The sequence below is a fragment of the Papio anubis genome, chromosome 6 (assembly GCF_008728515.1).
Source record: "Papio anubis isolate 15944 chromosome 6, Panubis1.0, whole genome shotgun sequence".
Classification (NCBI taxonomy): Eukaryota; Metazoa; Chordata; class Mammalia; order Primates; family Cercopithecidae; genus Papio; species Papio anubis.
Genome location: NC_044981.1, coordinates 41188185 through 41208245, shown reverse-complemented (window position 1 = coordinate 41208245; position 20061 = coordinate 41188185). Strand labels below are relative to the sequence as shown.

General features: G+C 44.5%; 1 protein-coding gene and 1 pseudogene across 2 annotated transcripts in view; both read right to left on the bottom strand.

The window, feature by feature from the left end:
- The window catches only part of BICRAL (BRD4 interacting chromatin remodeling complex associated protein like), a 125773-nt gene that overhangs the window by 75853 nt on the left and 29859 nt on the right, over positions 1-20061 (bottom strand). For both annotated transcript variants that reach the window (XM_009205187.3, XM_031667087.1), the window contains exon 2: positions 12334-12595. The gene's annotated coding sequence lies outside the window, so the exon portion shown is untranslated. The remainder of the gene's footprint in view (positions 1-12333; positions 12596-20061) is intronic.
- Positions 10165-18815, bottom strand: LOC101014376 (annotated as a pseudogene).

The following is a 20061-nucleotide window of genomic DNA, read 5'->3' as shown; positions in this document are numbered from 1 at the left end:
GGATCTCGCCATGTTGGCCAGGCTGGTCTTGAATTCCTGACCTCAGGTGATCCACCAGCCTCAGCCTCCCAAAGTGCTGGGATTACAGGTGTGAGCCACCGCTCCTAGTCTTTTGTCACGTTTTAAAATCTAATAGCAAAAAGTTTTGGAAAACAAGTTAGACAACTTTCTAACAACAGATGTGGATCTTTTCAGTTACCTTGACTGTAGTTCATGCATAATTCTCTTTGTGAGTGTTGGTGGGGAGATCAGTAAATAGACTCTTGCATGACTTACGGTTTCTTTTTTTTTTTTTTTTTTTTTTTTTTTTGAGACGGAGTTTTGCTCTTGTTGCCCGGGATGGATTGCAATGGCGTGATCTTGGCTCATTGCAACCTCCGCCTCCCAGGTTCAAGCAATGCTCCTGCCTCAGCCTCCTGAGTAGCTGCAATTACAGGTGCCGGCCATCACGCGGCAATTTTTTTTTTTTTTTTTTTTTGTATTTTTAGTAGAGACGGGTTTCACCATGTTGGCCAGGCTGGTCTCAAAGTCCTGGCCTCAACTGATCCATCCGCCTCAGCCTCCCAAACTGCTGGGATTACAGGCGGGAGCCATGATGCCTGGCCACTTATAGTAAGTTCTTAATTGATATGTCTAGCTTAACCTTAAAACTTGACAATACAAATGAAAAAAGAACATAAAATATTAGTGCTCATAAAATATATAAAATAGAGTCAGGCATGGTGGAGTACACCTGTAGTCTCAACTACTTGGCAGGGGAGGCAGGAAGATCACTTGACTCCAGGAGTTCAAGGTCACAGGTACACGGCCAGACAAACACACACACACACACACACACACACACAAAGTGAAAAGGGGTTGACTTTCACAGATTTCTCCGTCCTAAAACTCTCACAGATCTGGAGAATTACAATTCTAATGGGAAATAAGAATAAACCAACCTGGCTGGCCATGGTGGCTCATGCCTGTAATCCCAGTACTCTGGGAGGCCCAGGCTGGTGGATCACTTGAGGTTAGGAGTTGGAAACCAGCCTGGCCAACACAGTGAAACCCCATCTCTACTAAAAATACAAAAATTAGCGGCTGGGCGCGGTGGCTCACGCCTGTAATCCCAGCACTTTGGGAGGCCGAGGCGGGCAGATCACAAGGTCAGGAGATCGAGATCATCCTAGGTAACACAGTGAAACCCTGTCTCTACTTTAAAAAAAAAAAAAAAATTGGCCGGGCATGGTGGCAGGTTCCTGTAGTCTCCACTACTTGGGAGGCTGTGGCAGAAGAATGGTGTGAACCTGGGAGGCGGAGCTTGCAGTGAGCTGAGTTCACGCCATTGCACTCCAGCCTAGGCAACAGAGCGAGACTCCGTCTCAAAAAAAAAAAAAAATAGCTGGGCATGGTGGCATGTGCCTGTAAATCCTAGCTACTGGGGAGGCTGAGGCATGAGACTCACTTGAACCTGGGAGGTGGAGTTTGCAGTCAGCTGAGATTGTGCCACTGCACTCCAGCCTGGGCAACAGAGTGAGATTCCATCTCAAAAAATAAATAAAAGAAATAAACCAACCAGCCAATTTCTTTCTCTTCTTTTTTTTTGTGACAAGAGTTTCGCTCTTGTCACCCAGGCTGGAGTGCAGTGACGCAATTTCAGCTCACTACAACCTCCGCCTCCCAGATTCAAAGCAATTCTTGTGCCTCAGCCTCCAGAATGGCTGGATTCTTGTATTTTTAGTAGAGATGGGGTTTCTTCATGTTGGCCAGTCTGGTCTCAAACTCCTGACCTCAAGTGATTCACCCACTTCGGCCTCCCAAAGTGCTGGGATTACAGGCATGAGCCACCGCATCCAGCATCAATTTCTAAATATACTTATTTGCACTTCTAAAAAGTCTCAGGGTTAAATTAAATCTAGGCCAAGCGGAGTGGCTTACACCTGTAATCCCAACACTGTGGGAGGCTGAGGCAAGAGGACTGCTTGAAGCCAGGAGTTTGAGACCAGCTTGGGCAACATAGCGAGAACTCATATCTACATTAAAAAAACAAAAAATTAGCTGGGTATGGTGGTGCACGCACATAATCCCAGCTACTCAACAGAGGCTGAGGTGAGAGGGCTGCTTGAGCCTGCGAGATGGAGGCTATAGCTATGATCATGCCATGGGACTCCAACCCTGGGTGATCAAGATACTGTCTTGGAAAAAAACCAAAAATGTTTGTAAGAAAAAAAGTTACAGAAGCTAAGCTTCTTATTAAGAAAAATGTTTCATAAACTTAATGTAGCCTAAGTGTATGGTGTCTATAAAGTTCATAGTAGTGTACAGTAATGTCCTAGGCCTTCACATTAATTCACCACTCACTGACTCACCCAGACCAACTTCCAGTCCTCCAAGCTTCATTCATGGTAACTGCCCTATGCAGGTACACCATTTTTTCTTTTGTGTCATATTTTCACTGTACCCTATGTTTAGATATGTCGAGATACACAAATACAGTCACCTATAGTATCCAGGTACAGTAACATGCTATACAGATTTACAGTACAGGAGGAACAGGCTATATCATATGGCCTAGGTATGTGGTAGGTTATACCATCTTGGTTTGCGTAACAGCACTCTATGGTGTTTGTACACAATGAAATCACCTAACGATGCATTCAGCAGAACCAATCCCTGTCATTAAATGGCGCATGACTGTATTTATTAAAAACCCATCAGAGGCCAGGTGCAGTGCCTCATACCTGTAGTCCTAGCACTTTGGGAGGCCGAGGTGAGAAGATCGCTTGAGCCCAGGAGTTTGAGACACGCCTGTGCAACATAGTGAGCTCCCATCTCAAAAAACAAAAACAAAAACCAAACCCGTCAGGGTCTCAAACAAGGTGAAGGTTTAACAAATATTATTTCTCTTCCCCCTCATTTTCTTCCTTGTGAAAATGTTTCCACTTCAGGCCAGGACACAAAGTTCAATTCCTAATGAAACAAAGTGTCCTGGATTTGGGTTCAACTGAAATAAACCATTTCTAGAAAGCCAGTATCTGTCATATCTTATTCTCTCACATTCTCAGACTCAGGGCTTTAATTTTAAGTAATGTTAAGTGTTTAATGTGTTTGCAAGATAGAGAGCAAAAGAACCCACAAAAACAGAACATATTCGGTTTCACAACTTTATTACAAATAAATTTGTAAGTAAACAAATCATAACTTTATAGGTTAAAGTTGATCGGGATTAAGGAGAACCTGGGTATAAGATCTGATAACAGCGAGGTCTCAGGATCTTTTCCTGAGTGGGAGTACACACGAGGTAGGGAAGAGAAAACAACAAACCAGAACAAAGCTGCTGCTCCTAGGTCCTCTTTCTTCCATCTTCCCACACAGCATTCTGACAGTCCCTGAGCTCTCCTCAACTGCACTACAAAAGGGCAGGCTACCCCCAGCACAGCCAAGTCCTGGGCTCCCTTTGCTAGCAGCCAGGCACCATGTTAGTGATTTCCACCTTAGGGCTTTCCTTTTAAAGTCCACACCCCACATGCCTTTTCAGTCAGCTCTCTCACCTCTCCATACTCATTTCACTCTTCCCCAACTCCCCCAGCCCACCTTCTGCCAGCTCCACTCACTGTATTTTCCACTTCTACTATACAGAACATTATTCATCAAGCAAGAGCCATGTCATGCAGAAACGCATCTGGTATGCTACGTAAATCATGCTGTTTCACCCGTTTTCCCCATGGTGGATACATTCCAGATTTGCTCCTCTCACCTTTAACTCAAAGCTATCTTTCTCAGTGAAGAATGTAGACAGCTATTTTGAATTCCATCATCTACTCCATTCTTATTTTCTCTAATCTCACTTTACGGTTATGGTTTAGCCTATTTGGGGAGCAAAGAAAACTCATGAAAAAGGGAATGACAGCAGATTCAAAGACGAAAGAATGGGGAAAAGAAAGTGGGGGGGGGGTGCTACATACTTCCATTTGACATTGTTTAAGTAAAAAATGATTTTCTTGGCAGGATGCTTGTAATCCCAGCACTTTGGGAGGGCAAGGTGGGAAGGCTGCTTGAGCCCAGGAGTTTGAGGCCAGCCTGGGTAACAAAGAGAGACCCCTGTCTCTACCAAAAAAAAAAAATTTTTTTTTCTTTAATTATCTGGGCATGGTGTTGCGTTCCTATAGTCCCAGCTACCTGGGAGGCTGAGGTGGGGGGATCCCTTGAGTCCAGGAGGTTCAGGCTGCAGTGAGCTACGACTGTACCACTGCACTCCAGCCTGGGTAACAGAGTGAGAGACCCTGTCTCAAAAGCAAACAAAAAACGGAACTCAATGCTTATTTCTCTCCTTTCCTGTTCTGTAATCAGATTTTTTTTCTCATCACTTGCACAGATCAGAACATCAAATGCTATAAACCACCACACATTCAATGGTCTTGATTCTTTTTCTCACAGATCCCTCTAATACTATGAGGCATTGCCGATCTCTACAGAACACTGCTTTCCTTTTGATTCCCATCATTCTACTCTACCTAGGTTCTGCAAATACTGAGTCAGCAAATGTTTACTGAGTGCTCAACTTGTTTTGAATGCTGTGATAAAGGCTTAGAACAAAACAGTAAACATGGGAGCAAATAATGTAATATTCTTAGGTCCTATTCTAGAATCTCTACGTCTATAGGTGACTTATGCACCCTCAAGTTTGGTACCATGATAAGAAGACATACTTTCTCTTTAGTTTCAGTAATCTGAGATTTCATTTCCAAAGCAATTTTCTTCCATATGCAAATAACACCTCTATCTGCCACAAATATTTAAGTGTTCTTTTTTTTTTTTTTTTTTTGAGACAGTCTAGCTCTGTCACCCAGGCTGAAGTACAGTGGGGAGATCTCAGCTCACTGCAATGTCTGCCTTCCAGGTTCAAGCAGTTCTCATGCCTTAGCCTCCTGAGTAGCTGGGATTACAGGTGTGTGCCACCATGCCTGGCTATTTTTTTTGTCTTTTTAGTAGATATGGGTTTTGCCATGTTGGCCAGGCTGGTTTCAAACTCCTGGCCTCAAGTGATTTGCCTGCCTCGGCCTCCCAAAGTGCAATTTTAACCATTTTCTTTTTCCAGGATTGGGAAAACCCTTTATTTCTCTATAGAATTACTGAATTTTAACTATTCAAAAGTGTTCAGTTGAGTGGCAATACATACATTCACATTGTTGTGAAATCAAGAGCCCTATCCAGCTTTAGAAATTTTTCATCTTCCCAAAATGAAACTCTGTACCCATTAACTCACTTTAAGCCAGTAATGATTTTCATGGCCTCCACACCGATTCTTCTCCTGCTTTCCTACTTGGCTAACATTTCAAGGCTCATCATCAAAATCACCCCCTTGCAACTACTCTCAAGCCTCTGGCACTGCTTCTCCTCCGTCAAACCTGCAGGGCAAAACACGAATTTTGGGTGAACTGATTACCTGCCTGCTCTTTGCTGCAGTCATAACAGCTGAATGTTGCTAGGAGAAAAATCACACAACTAGCTCAGCTGACTGGTTTCCCCTTAAATTCATGGCCCCAAGCCATGGTGAGGATTCAACAACGCCCAGCATTGAAACGACCTTGTTTCCCAGTTACTCAGTTCCTTGTCCTGTTGCTCAAGGTGAAGTGTCCATCTCTCCTGAAATCATCCACTACCCCTTCTTCGTTTAAGTTGCTGGCCTTGCGAAGAGACCAAGACTACCAAGACACTGTGTGGAACCCTGTCTCTACTAAAAATACAAAATTAGCCAGGTGTGGTGGTGCATACCTGTAATCCTAGCTACTTGGGAGGCTGAGGCAGAATTGCTTGAACCCGAAGTGAAGGTTGCAGTGAGCCGAGATTGCACCACTGCACTCCAGCCTGGGCAACAAGAGTAAAACCCGTCTCCAAGAAAAAAAAAAAAAAAAAAAGAACGCTGCTCCACTGGTAGTCTTCTGGATTAGTCTCACCTTCTCTATTAAATATTCTCATTAGCCTATCTAGTTCCCACTGTTTAAAAGAAAGGCCCTCTTCTTTACATAGGGAGACTCTGTCTCTACAAAAAAAAAATTTTTTTTTCATTAGTTGGGTTACGGTGGTGCACACCTGTGGTCCCAGCTACTCAGAAGAGGCTGAGGTAGTAGGATCACTTGATCCCAGGAGGCTGAGGCTGTGGTGAGCCATAATTTGCACCATTGCACTCCAACCTGGATGACTGACACCTTGTCTAAAAAAAAAAAAAAAAAAAAAAAGCCCTCTTCTTTGACCCCATCTCCCTCTGAAGCCACTAAACTGTTTCTCTCCACTTTACAGCAGCAAAATTTCCCTAACTGTCGATATTTACCTCCCTTCCTACTCTCTCTTCAAAGCATTCCAATGTGGCTTGGACCACTTGTCAAAACAATCACCATCATGTTGTCAAATCCGAATAAACATTTCTCTATTCTCATTGTGTAACTTCTCAGCAGCATTTGACAGAGGTGACCATTCCCTCTTTCTTGAAAATAAAACACTCTCCCACTTTAATGGCTGAAACTTCTCAGTCTCCTTTGCCCAAGCTTTAGCCATTGTTAGTGTTTTAGGGTTTTTTTCCCCCCACAGAGCTGGCTGTGTGGGAGACCAGAGTTTTATTAGTCAAATCAGTCTCCTACGGCTTGATCTTAAGGCCACAATCTCAATCAGTTCCATGACATGCCATCTGTACACTAGTGACTCCCAAAATTCATGTGCAGTCTAGATCACTCCCCTCAGCTCGACTTAAATATTCATTGCCTACTTAACTCTCCACTTGGATGTCTCCTAAGTATTTCAAACATACAACAGGTTCCACACAGAACTCTTGCTACCCACCCCTCCCCACCTGTTCCTCCTCCAGTCTTCTCCAACCAGCAAATGGTACCATCAGCAGCCCAAGGCTGGGGTGTGCAACCTGAAGGCACCCTTGATTCCTCCCTCTCCCTCCACAGCCAACCTATTAAGCAAATCCTTCTGATTCCATCTCCAAAATATATATGTGAAAGCTGCTGTCTACTCTGCTGTATCTCATTGCCACTTTACTTGCCCGAGATACTATTGATCTTGGGCTGACTACTACAATACCCTCCTAACTTCCCTGTTTCCTCTCTTCCTCTAAATAGTTATTTTTTAAAAAAATTATCACTGCCCAAATTAAAACCCCTCATTGCCATTAGAATAAAATCCAAAAATCCCCCTGTGATGTAACACAAGAAGACCTATAGGATTTCTCCATCTCCATCTCATGCCTACCGTATTCTTAATTTCTCCCCTTGCTCAGAGGAGCCTTCTCTCCATTCTAACACCCAGCCTTCCAGTTCTTTGAACTTGTTCCCATGTCTGGAATGTCTCCCCAGCTTTTCACATGGCTAGCACAAGTTCATGTTTCAAGTCTCAGCTCAAATATCACCTCTACAAAGAGACTTTCCTTGACCCTTACTACACAAAATGGTCATTCCCAACATACTCTTTTAGCTCCACCAGCCACTTATATTTTTTCTTAATCTGTCATTATCATGATTTTAACTATTTTCTGTCCTTCCCCACTATACTGTAAATTCCGTGAGTGCAGAGATCTTGAATTCCAATAAAGGTTAAAGAAGCTACTGTTTCCCTCTAAGCAGGATTATTTTAGATTTCCGCCTCATTTCAAGCTTTACTGGATTTTAGTCTAGTCAAAGATTATAATTACTTTGGCATTTACCATAAAAAACAAGGCGAGAAAAACCAGAAGTGACTTCCCTTCAAAAACTGTAAGTCACTCCACCCACCTAGTGGTCTAGACTGGACAGACTGCACAGAGGTATTCAACAGATGCTCCTTACAAAAATTTTCCAATGTGGACATATGCAAAGATGGTATTAATTCTGACATCTGCATCAAAAATCTAAGTTTTAAACTACTCTTCCTAGCAATCACTAAACACAAAGATCTGAGAAGAATCAACAAGGGAAAGCACAAAATAAGTAAAATACATGATCCTTAATCCAGAGAAGTTAATGATTTCATCACTGACTTAGTTCTCTTTCTCATTTTAGTAAGGTCATCTACTCATCACCTGCTCTAGATGCTTCTTCCTGACCCGTTTTTTGTCACCAGGCTGGAGTGCAGTGGTGCGATCTCAGCTCTCTGCAACCTCCCAGGTTCAAACCATTCTCCTGTCTCAACCTCCTGAGTAGCTGGGATTACAGACACGTGCCACCACGCCAGGCTAATTTTTGTATTTTTAGTAGAGACAGGGTTTCACCATGTTGGTCAGGCTGGTCTCAAACTCCTGACCCTGTGATCCGCCCACCTCAGCCTCCCAAAGTGATGGGATTACAGGTGTGAGCCACCGTGCCTGGCCCTGACCTGTGTTTTTATACATATTCTGCTATTAGGTTCCACATAACTTGACCATCCTACTTCCCAAAACCAGAAGGTATGTCCACAATTCAAAATTCAGGAAACAATCTTTTAAGGATTTATCTTCAGGTCTTTATATCAGGGTCTTTTCTACCCTATTCTTAATTTCTGGATCAATCCTGGATTCTTTTTTTTTGAGACTGGAGTTTCATTCTTGTTTCCCAGACTGGGAGTGCAATGGCACGGTCTCGGGCCACTGCAACCTCTGCCTCCCCAGTTCAAGTGATTCTCTTGCCTCAGCCTCCCAAGTAGCTGTGATTACAGGCACCTGCCACCACACCCGGCTAACTTTTTTGTATTTTTGGTAGAGATGGGGTTTCACCATGTTGGACAGGCTGGTCTCTAACTCCTGACCTCAGGTAATCTGCCCGCCTCGGCCTCCCGAAGTGCTGGGATTACAGGCATGAGCCACCGTGCCCTGCCTCAATGCTATGTTTGTTACACAGCTGTCTTGACTAAACTAGATGGCCTGGCTAGACCTAGAAGCCTGTATGTTGTGTAACTTCCCAACAGAATGAGACAATATACTTTAAAAAATGTACTGAGATTTTAAGGTCTTAGGATACCTAAACCTTTTTCTCTGAGGAAATAATTTCGATTATTTGATAAATGGCAGCTAGAATGGGAAAAATAAAAATGAGACTAATGTGAGCAAAAAAATGCTGAAACTCAAAATTATATGGACCTCGGCCGGGCGCGGTGGCCCAAGCCTGTAATCCCAGCACTTTGGGAGGCTGAGACGGGCGGATCATGAGGTCAGGAGATCGAGACCATCCTGGCTAACACGGTGAAACCCCGTCTCTACTAAAAAAAAATACAAAAAATTAGCTGGACGTGGTGGCGGGCGCCTGTAGTCCCAGCTACTCCGGAGGCTGAGGCAGGGGAATGGCGTGAACCCGGGAGGCGGAGCTTGCAGTGAGCTGAGATCGCGCCACTACACTCCAGCCTGGGCGACAGAGCAAGACGACTCCTCAAAAAAAAATTATATGGACCTCAATTCTCATGTTCCAATTCAAAAGAGCCAGCAGAACAGTGCATAGCATAGTATAAGAAAGTCCAAATGTGTATCTGTATCACACTGGAATCACCTGGAAAGTTTTGGAATGAATACTAGATCTTTGGGTATAGCGGGTGCAAGGTGGGCCAGAATGTCAACACTGAACATCAAGAAGTTGGAGCGCCTGACACATAATTAAAGGACCCCACTGGCCCTAGCAAATGATGGTGGAAGAGGTGATGTTACAAATCTCTATTTAAAAACATCTCCCAAGTTAATTCTGATGCTCAGATTTGGAAACCACAGGTGTAGGGGGAAAAACACAGCTTTCTTGATCCAATGGCAACTTTACTAAAAACTGCAAGACCTCGAACAATTACTATACTTCTGTGAACGTTAGTTCATTCCCCGGTAGACAGATCATAAAATCACTATTTCAGGGCTGATAGAATAGAAATTATACAAAGCATCAAGCACAGTTTCTGGCATACAGATGTTCAATGAGATAGGTCTTATTAAATGGTCTAAAACATCCACTATGTATATTTATAAACACAAGGACACACCTACTGGCACCACTGTGTTATTTTTCTATACTAGAAATTAACTATTTACTTTCCATGTCTGCGGACTTCTAGAGAAATCAGAGCTTTACAAATCTTTCCCCTCCTCTTTTCAGTAACAATGTAAACGTTAAACCCCTCCCCCATCTCTAACACAGATACTTACTACCAACAGATACTTACATGGATGCTTTTAAGAAAATAATGCAGTTTTGCTTTTTAGAAGAGTTTCAGAGTGTTTAAAAGCATATTTAACTTTTCAGATCAGCGTTCTAAGAAACTTTTAATTCACTGCCATTTGAAGTAATATGAAAGCCAACAAGAAGTTTCAGAAAACTGGAACCCATCACCTTCTCAATCTGACTAGTAAATGTCTCCTCATGGTTGTTTTAGAGTAAAACTAAGAAACGAAGCGTAGGGTACCCACAAGAGAACCATGTTACGGGAAGGCAGACAGACAATGTCCTGGACTCTTTTTTTAGTTTTGTAACCTGGTTGGACTCTACTTCCAATAACTGGAGAATGAAGGAAAAGCCTCAATGCCCTGCCCCCAAGCCGGGCCAGAGAAGACAAAGGCGTCCACTCTCAGATGGCAGGAGAGAAATGGCAGAAGCGCCTCACCTCCAATTTTGACTGGGAGGAATGGGGGTGCGGGGTCAGGGAGGGAACCCATCAGCCGCGAGGCTCGACGCCCAGTCCCCTTCTTCCATCACAAGTGGGAAGGAGGAAGAAGCTGACCCCGGCCCTTCCCGCTCCGAGCCGGCGGCCTCGTCTTTTAGGTCTGGGGCCGTGGGGAAGAAGGCCGCGCGACCCCAGTCCCATCTCCAGAATTCAGCACCCTGCTCTCGGCTCCCGCTGGCCCCGGGCCTCGCGGCGCCCTGGTCAGCGACATGTCCTCGGAGGGCGCCGCCCGCGCCGCGAGAAAGATGGCGCCCGCCGAGCAACTGCGCCACCAGCCCTGGCGACAGGCCAGGCCCAGCGCCATCTTAGCGCCTTCCAACCGCACCCCCCACCCAAGATCCCGCATTCGGGGCCACTCGGGGGGCGCGAATAGCATCAGGCCCGCGCGCACTCGGCCAAAAAAGCGCCGTCCCAGCCACACAGCTCTTCTGGCCGGCGCGGCGGACAGCACGGGCCTCGTAGGAAACGCCCGGCTGGGCCGCGAGTCCTCCGCCCGGCTGGGGACTCAGCCGGACCCGGCCGCGGATCCTCCGCGCGGCTGGGGGCTCGGCCGGATCCGACCGCGGATCCTCTGCGGTGCTTCAGAAGGCAGCGAGGCGGCTGGGAAAGGGCAGTCCCGCGGCAGGTGCGCGCCGCCGCCGCGGGCTCGGAGCAGGAGCGGGAGCGGGGCCAGGGCGACTCGCCGGCCCCGAGCTCTCCCCGCCGCAGCCCGGACCTGCTTTCCTCGCCGCGGCCGCCCGCAGATGCGGCGGGAAGGACGAAGCCAGGATGAAAAATAACCCCCGTCTCCGCCGCCTCCCTCCCCACCCTTTCCCCTCCCCCTCCCCAGACGCGGGGTCCATTTTGCCGAGAAGAAAGAAAATGTGATTCACACCCTAGAGCTTCCGAGAGAGAAAAGAAACGAGGGGGGGAAAACAGAGGGGAGGAGATTGGAAAAGCTTATTTTTCTTCCTCGCCCGCCGTCACTCCAGGCCCTCCCTGCCCCCTGCTCGCGGCCCCGCCGCGCCGTCTTCCCCTCGCCGAGCCCTGCTCCCTCCTTCCCGGCTCCCGGCGGCTCCGGGGGGCGGAAAACACACTCACACTCGCGCACACAACTAATTTTAAACCGGCTCAATCAATGAGTCATTAAAAGGCTTCCCTCCCCTCCCCTCCCCACCACCAACCGCCACGCCACCCCCTTCCCGGGCTCTCCCTCTCCCCGCTCCAGAAATTTGCATCCGCGGAAAAGAGAAAAAAAAAAAAGGAAAAAGAAAGGCGCCGGGCCCCCACCTCGCCGAGGCGCCCCCGGCCCGGCCTCGCCGCCCCCTGCCCGCCTGCGCCCCCGCCCGAGACACTGAACTTGGTCTTCCCGGGGCCCCGGCAGCGCTGGGAAAGGCATAAACACTCGATTCCCCTTTTCTCCGTGTCCATTAAACATCCACCCACCACCACCATCACCCACCCACAAACCCACCCCCCCCCAAAAAAAAAAAAACACAGCCTTAGCCAATAGCTCTCTGGGCTGAAACCTAATATCCTGGTTTTGGCAACTCGGTGTTTAATTTGCTCCTCTTTCTTTTCTGTCTGGAGACAGATCTCCAGCCCCCCCCTCCCTCGCTTTTCCCCTCCCCGAAGGAAAGAGGCAGAGGAAGGAGGTTGTGTGTTTTTTTTTTTCTCCTTGAAATTTTTATCACAAAATTATAATACACTCAAAGGGAAACTCACCGTCATGAAAAAGCAGTGCCTTGTCAACGGGGTTTCTGCGCCATCGCAACAGGGGCGGCGGCGGCGGCGGCGGGCGCGGGGCGCGGGGCGCGAGCGCGGGAGCTCCCGGCCGAGCGGCGCCGGCCACACGCGCTCCGCTCTCTCTCTCGCTCACCCCCGCGCCGGGCGGCGGGCGCCCGCTCCCCGCGCCCGCCCGGCCTTCATGCTCTGCGCCCGGGCAAACCGCTCGCCTGCTCGTCTACCTCCAAACTTCGGTTCTCGCCTGGCAAAAAATGTGGAGATTAGGATTTTTTTAATTAAAAGGTTTATTCAATTTTTTTTTTTTTTTAAAAAAAAAATAAATATACACACGCACGGGGCGCGTGCTCTTTCTCGCGCTCTCTCTCTCTACACACACACACACACACACACACACACACACACACACACAGAGTTTTAGCTTGACACGCGAACGGGGAAGATTAAAGACAAAAAAAAAACCTACAAGATTTGTTTAGAACTCTAATTAGAGCAAGCCTCAGTAAATACGTTTTGCATATGCTTTTTAAAAACCAAAACCACTTTTAACTTAGTTATTAGGCAAATAACTGGTTCGTCCTAACTTTTAAATATACTAAGCTTTCCTTTGCAACACTCTTTCTCCATTCCAAAATTCGTGAAACCTTACCTGTGAAGCCCATATGTGAACATTAAAAAGGAAAACAAAAAACTTTAGTGACCAAAAGGAAGGTGAGGCAGAGTAAATCACTCTCAAAACATTCTACTGCCTTCTCTTTATGTAGATACCTTTTATCTCCATATTTGCGGAATTTTCATTACATAACCCCCTCATTCTTAAAAGAGAGCTAGTCAATCTTTTAACATTCTTTGGTCCAAGTATAACTACCACCCATTTTTTAATCTGAAATCTCAAATTGTTGAAACTTCTGTGTAAACCATCTAGTATCCAAAGCATTTAAATTATGTGGCCCAGGGCGGGCGCGGTGGCTCACACCTGTAATTCCAACACTTTGGGAGGCCGAGGCGGGTGGATCACCTGAGGTCAGCAGTTCGAGACCAGTCTGGACAACATAGTGAAACCCTGCCTGTATTAAAAATACAAAAATTAGCTGGGCATGGTGGTGGGCTCCTGTAATCCCAGCTACTCGGGAGGCTGAGGCAGGAGAATCGCTTGAATCTGGGAGACAAAAGTTGCAGTGAGCCGAGATCAGGCATTGCACTCTAGCCTGGGCGACTGAGCAAGACTCAAAACAAACAAAACAAAACAAAACAACACAACAATATTATGTGGCCTGGAGTGAGAGCAGGTGCCTTTGTAGTCTAGGTTAACTACAAATGCCCACAAAATATACTGGGGGTTTTGTTGTTGTCTTTTATTTTAAATAAACATCAAGGATAGGTAAAAGGTGAATTGTACAGAATGTAATTCAGGTTTTAAAAAATACATATTAAGCCTCAGAAATGTTATAAATTGTTTTAAAATCATTTGTAATACATATAGCAATAGGATCCTGCTGATAAACAGAATGCTCAGCTGCTCTGCCTATGGAGTAGCTGTTCTTAAACGGCTCAAACCCATCTCTCCCAGATATTTGGTGACTTCTCAATAAAACTCTCCCTAGATTAAAATTATTTAAGTGAAATTATTGTATGGTTTCTATATCCCCTCAGCATTAATAAAAACATAATGGTAGTACACCTTTCTTGTATATATAAGGATACTGTAACTAGACTATGTTGCATAAATTAAATCTGTTGAGGCTGGCATACAATGTTGTCATAGTCAATACAGAAGATCTTTTTAGTTAGGGTACAGTAGTTCAAGCCTATAATCCTAGCACTTTGGGAGGCTGAGGGAGGAGGATCATTTGAGGTTAGAAGTTTGAGACCAGTTTGGACAACACGGCGTGAGATCCCATCTCTAAAAAAAAAATTAAAAATTAGCCAGGTATGTGTGGCACATGCCTGTAGTTCCAGCTACTGGGGAGGCTGAGGCAGGAGGGCTGCTTGAGCCCACAAGTTGGAGGTTGCAGCGAGCTATGGGTAGTTGGACAGAGTGAGACCCTGTCTCTAAAAAATAATAAAAAAGATCTGGCTGGGTGCAGTGGCTCACGCCTGTAATCCCTTTGGAAGGCCGAGATGGGAGGATTGCTTAAGGCCAGGAGTTCACGAGCAGCCTGGCCAACATGACAAAACCCCGTCTCTACCAAAAATACAAAAATTAGCCAGGCATGGTGGCATGCGCCTATAGTCCCAGCTACTAGAGAGAGGCTGAGGCACAAGAATCACTTGAGATTGCGCAAGAGAGCAAGACTCTGTCTCAAAAAACAAAGAAAAACACCATATCTTGTTCTGGTACTGCCATTCTATCATTCATAATGTATGCTTTATATTTAAATGTGCCTTAAAAATACATTCAGTGATTTAGTATCACACAGTATCATCGAGGTGTTTTCTCAGATATTTTGCTTCAAATGCATCCAAGGGCTTCTTGGAACAGTAATCTTTGCATAAATTAGCATATTTCTCTACACTTGATGGTTGGACCAACCAGTTTTCTAATTGGCTTGGAAAATTTTTTAAACATGTTTTAAGGTGCCTTTGGATTGGCTGGGATGTAATTATAATACCCATTCTAAGAATTACATTTCAAGAGTCCATATATTATGCATTGCAATTAGGACCCACCAAGCAAGTTTTACAGCTGTTGCTCCACAGCTCCAATGATATATGTGTGTGTGTGTGTGTATTTTTTTTTTTTTTCTTGAGACAGATCTCCCTCTGTCACCCAGGCTGAAGTGGAGAGGCATGATCATATCTCACTACAGCCTGGAACTCCTGGGCTCCAGGAATTCTCTAGCCTCAGCCTTCCTAGTAGCTGGGAATATAGGTGAACACCAGCACACTCAGCCAATTTTTTAGTTTTTTAGAGACAGGGGTCCAGCCTGACCAACATGGTGAAACACCATCTCTACCAAAAATACAAAAAAAAAAAAAAAAAAATTAGCCAGGCGTGGTGACAGGTGCATGTAATCCCAACTACTCAGGAGGCTGAGGCAGGAGAATTGCTTGAACCCAGGAGGTGGAGGCTGCAGTGAGTTGAGATTGCGCCATTGCACTCCAGCCTGGGCGACAGAGTGAGACTCCATCCCCACCTCACCCCGCAAAAAACAAGAGACAGGGTCTTGCTTTGTTGCCCCGGTGGGTTTTGAACTCCTGGGTTAAGTGATCCTTCCACCTCAGCCTCTCAAACTGCTGGCATTACAGTTGTAAGCCACGGTGCTGGGCCCTCCAGTGAAATAGTAATGGATTTCAGAAAGCTGTCCTCTCAAGTCAGCCACAATTGCAAGGAAACTGAAATCTGACTTTAAAAATGACCTAACAAAGCTGAATTTATATACTCATAAAGAGCTTAGGGCATTGCAGGCTTTTTAAAGATAATGTCCAAATACAAGAACATCGACATTTATTGAAGGTCTTCTAAGTGCCACCAGGCATTATGCTAGATGCTTATACACATTATCTTATGAACTTTCACTCAAACCCGAAGAATAAGGTTTAATTATCTGGATTTTGTAAATGAGGTTCCCAATAGGATAGTTTCAGCAATTTGCCTGGGGACATCAGTCTAATAAGGGCAGACAGGAGAACCAAGTCTGGCTGACCCCAAAACTCACCCTCTGTCAGGCCTGAAAAGGATCTTGGGAACAAGCAGTCTTTGCTGTTTCAATGTTAACATTAGAGTTTAGTGGTGTGGTACAGAGGGGACAGCTGTCTAATTAGTAAAGACCTACTTTGAGAATACCAGTTGTCCAACCTAATTTTAAATCTGGAGGAGGAGTTTACAAAATACTGGGACACAGTAGGAGAATTTCAGATTCTCCAGGTACAACCAAAATTGTAATTATTTAATAATATGGCAAAACAAAAACAACTTTTTCCCCAGATTATTATAAAACTTCATTTAAATGAGGGATATGCTTTGTATATTAAAATTTAGAATTATAGTTTATATAGACAGGATTTTGGTAGCTGAATGTAAGATTAGAAAACTTTTTAAGAGGAAAGTTCTTCAAATGGCTTTACTATATGCAAATAGCTTTAATTGTATTCTCTACAGTTTAATTATGTACAATAAACTGGCCATTCCTATGATTCCCATCTGTGTATGTGACTTAGAAAGAAAGGCAACTGGACAGAAAAAGAAAGGAGGATGTAAATATAATTGAAATGTTCTAACACATGCTTGGACCGCCAAATAAACAGGCCCAGTGTCCACATAACAATGAAAAGTGAAAGTGTTCTTTTTTTCCCTCCAAATGTTTCCCTTGGTTGGTTAAACATTCTCAGAAGTGGAGAATGAAAATGCTGGAGATTGAGCAGTGATACGCATGACCAGATGTATCCAGATCACAGAAATACCAACACATACCAGAAGAGTAAGTGTCCTATAGAGTGTTTGCAAAACAAAATTTTTTAAATTATCGGTGTGCATACATAAGGTATATATCTTTACTTGTACCTATAGAAGTACTTATATTCTGAGGTTTAAGTGTACTGGCTCTGTATTTAGACTGACCTGGGTTCAAATTCTAATTTTGTCACTTACCAGGTGTGTGGCTTTGGGCAAGTCATTTCACCACTCAAGGCTTCGACTTCCTCATCTATAAAATGGGGATGATTATAGTTCCCACCTCTAAGAGTTATTTTAAGGGTTCAGGAACTAGTGTAAAATGTTTAGCATGGTGCCTGAAACATAATGAGAGTTCAATACATTCAACTGTACTGCCTTATTTTAGTTATGTGTCAGGTTAAGCCCTGTGAGATCTTCCCATGTGAATATTCAATGGCAATCTCCTATGATTCAACCTGGTATGTTTCCCTTATGTTCCCTCCTGGATAGGGAGCTCCTCAAGGATGCCAGACCATCATCTCCATCCTTAAATTCTCTAAGAGTCTAGCAGAGTTATTTTGTATATAGTTTGGTCACAATCAGTATTTTTGCAATAAAGGCAAAACAGCCCAGTCCACAAGATCTACAAGAAATTAGCATATCTCTATGTAGCGACCCATATATTAAGGGGGTAAAATAACCCCCCTTAAACCATGTAAAACCATTGCCCAGCTGATTACAGGCAGTACTATATAGACTAATGGTTTAGAGTTCTCTCCAGTTTTATCACTGCCATTTTTCAGCCATGTGATTTTGGCCTAGTTTAAAAATTTCTCTCACCTAAGTTTCCTCATCTGTAAAATGGAGATAGTAATAACTATATCTCAGGTTGGTTGGAGGACAGTTCAATAATATTAAGTATATAAAACCTTTGCTTTGGGCAGCTATGGTGGCTCATGCCTGTAATCCCAACACTTTGGGAGGCTGAGGCAGGAGGGTCACTTGAGCCCAGGAGTTTGAGACCAGCCTGCGCAACATGGTCAGATCTCATTTCTACAAAAAATACAAAAATTAGCTGGGCATGGTGGCATGCGCCTGTGGTCCCAGCTACTTGGGAGGCTGAGGTCGGAGGATCACTTGAGTCTGGGAGGTTGAGTCTGTAGTGAGCCATGATCAAGCCACTGCACTCCAGCCTGGGCGACAGAGCAAGACCCTGTCTCAAAAATTAAAAAAATAAAAATAAAGGCTGGGCTCAGTGGCTCATGCCTGTAATCCCAGCACTTTGGGACGCCAAGGCGGGCGGATCACAAGGTCAGGAGTTCGAGACCAACCTGGCCAAGACACTAGCCTGGCCAATATGGTGAAACCCCATCTCTACTAAAAATACAAAAATTAGCCAGGCGTGGTGGTGGATGCCTATAATCCCAGCTACTTGGGAGGCTAAGCTGGAAGAATTGCTTGAACCCAGGAAGCGGAGGTTGCAGTGAGCTGAGATTGCACCATTGCACTCCAGCCTGGGTGACAGAGCAAGACTCTGATTCAGGATAAATAAATAAATAAATAATAAAATAAAATAAAACAGAAAACCTTTGCTTCAGTGTCTCATATATAGTATTGAATAATAGTTGCCATTATTATTGTGGTTGTTTTTATTATTAAAAGTACCATGGAATTATTTTCAAAACAATGATAAGCAATTTATTGGAGTGATTACAAATGTTTTCAGTACCTTGCCTACATTATTTTATTCAATATATGAATTTAAACACTTCACATCATCCTTGTAGAAGACTAAAGCTATTTGTCTCTATATTACATGACATGTTTCAAGCTGGTTATTTTCCTTGACAGACTTAAAAAACAAATCTGAACTACAAGCTTTCAGTACAAGGATAAGGAATTAATACAATATAGCAGAGCTGTTTAAAAAAAAAAAAAAAAGCATTCAGCACTCCCACTGGCCTTCCTGTCTTACCCATGTAGACTGTTTCCCCACACAGTATGTTGGGGGGAGGACAGCCATCAGGTTAGGGGGCACCACATGCTGCTGGCAGGCATGCCGTAGGATGTGCCATTCACTGGTTCCCATGTCCCCCTGGTATTCTATCAGAACTCTTTAACTCTCCTAAATAGAGCATTCCTTCTATTCCACCATGCCCAGGGGGATGGGGGAGTGGAGAGGAAGTGGAATGGAGGTCACATAATCAGGCTTTAAGGTGCTACTACAAAGCACACTTGGAGCTTGGTGAGAAAGCCAGTCTCTAAGATAGAACACCCATGTAAAGGGACTTGCCCAATAAATGTCAGTGTGCTTTCTGAAAATGAAACTACTAAGAGGTAAAACATCTGAAGGAGCCACTCTGGCCGGGCGGTGGCTCACGCCTGTAATCCCAGCACTTCGGGAGGCTGAGGTGGGCAGGTCACCTGAGGTCAGGAGTTCAAGACCAACCTGGCCAACATGGTGAAACCCCGTCTCTACCAAAAATACAAAAATTAGCTGGGCGTGGTGGCGAGTGTCTGTAATCCCAGCTACTCAGGAGGCTGAGGCAGGAAAATCGCTTGAACCCAGGAGGCGGAGGTTGCAGTTAGCAGAGATTGTGCCACTGCACTCCAGCCTGGGCAACAAGAGCAAAACTCTGTCTAAAAAAAAAAGAAAAGAAAAGAAAAGAAAAAAATTAAAAAAAAAAAAAACCACTCTAAAAAAGATGACTCGTAAATATGAGTGGAAATAAGTATGTACTAACCAGGCACAAGGAAATAAGTATGTACTAACCAGGCACCAAGAAATATCCTTGACAATAAAGAAAAAAAAAAAAACAACTATGGGAGTGGAGACAATGGGAGTGGAGACACTGTGTGACTCCAACAAGTATTCTTATCACTAAAGAGCCACATTCTTACTTGAGCACTTTTAGAGCCTGATGAAATACCCTTAGACCATATAATTCTTTCTTTCCTAAATCTTCCAATTACTAGTTCCATTTCCCAGGGTCCTAATACTGTAAAAATGACACCCTGAGCAAAGGTACAAGTATTCTTATACTCCAAATGTTTATATATCTCTCTTACTACAAATCATACCAATCAACTACTAGTTAGGTGTATTTATCAATCCTTGTGAGTCAGGTTGAGTCAGGTCTAAGATAATAAGGAAGATGTTCAGAGATTGGACGGTCAGAGCAAAGGGCACTGATGCTCTGAAGGTATGTTTTGCACGCAGCCTGGTGAAAATGTGATGCGTTACTCCTGTCCCACCACATGCAAGCACCAAAACTCAAGTAATCATCTTCCCTTCTGAATCTGCTCTTCCTCTCTAGTCTCTATGCATGCTTGCA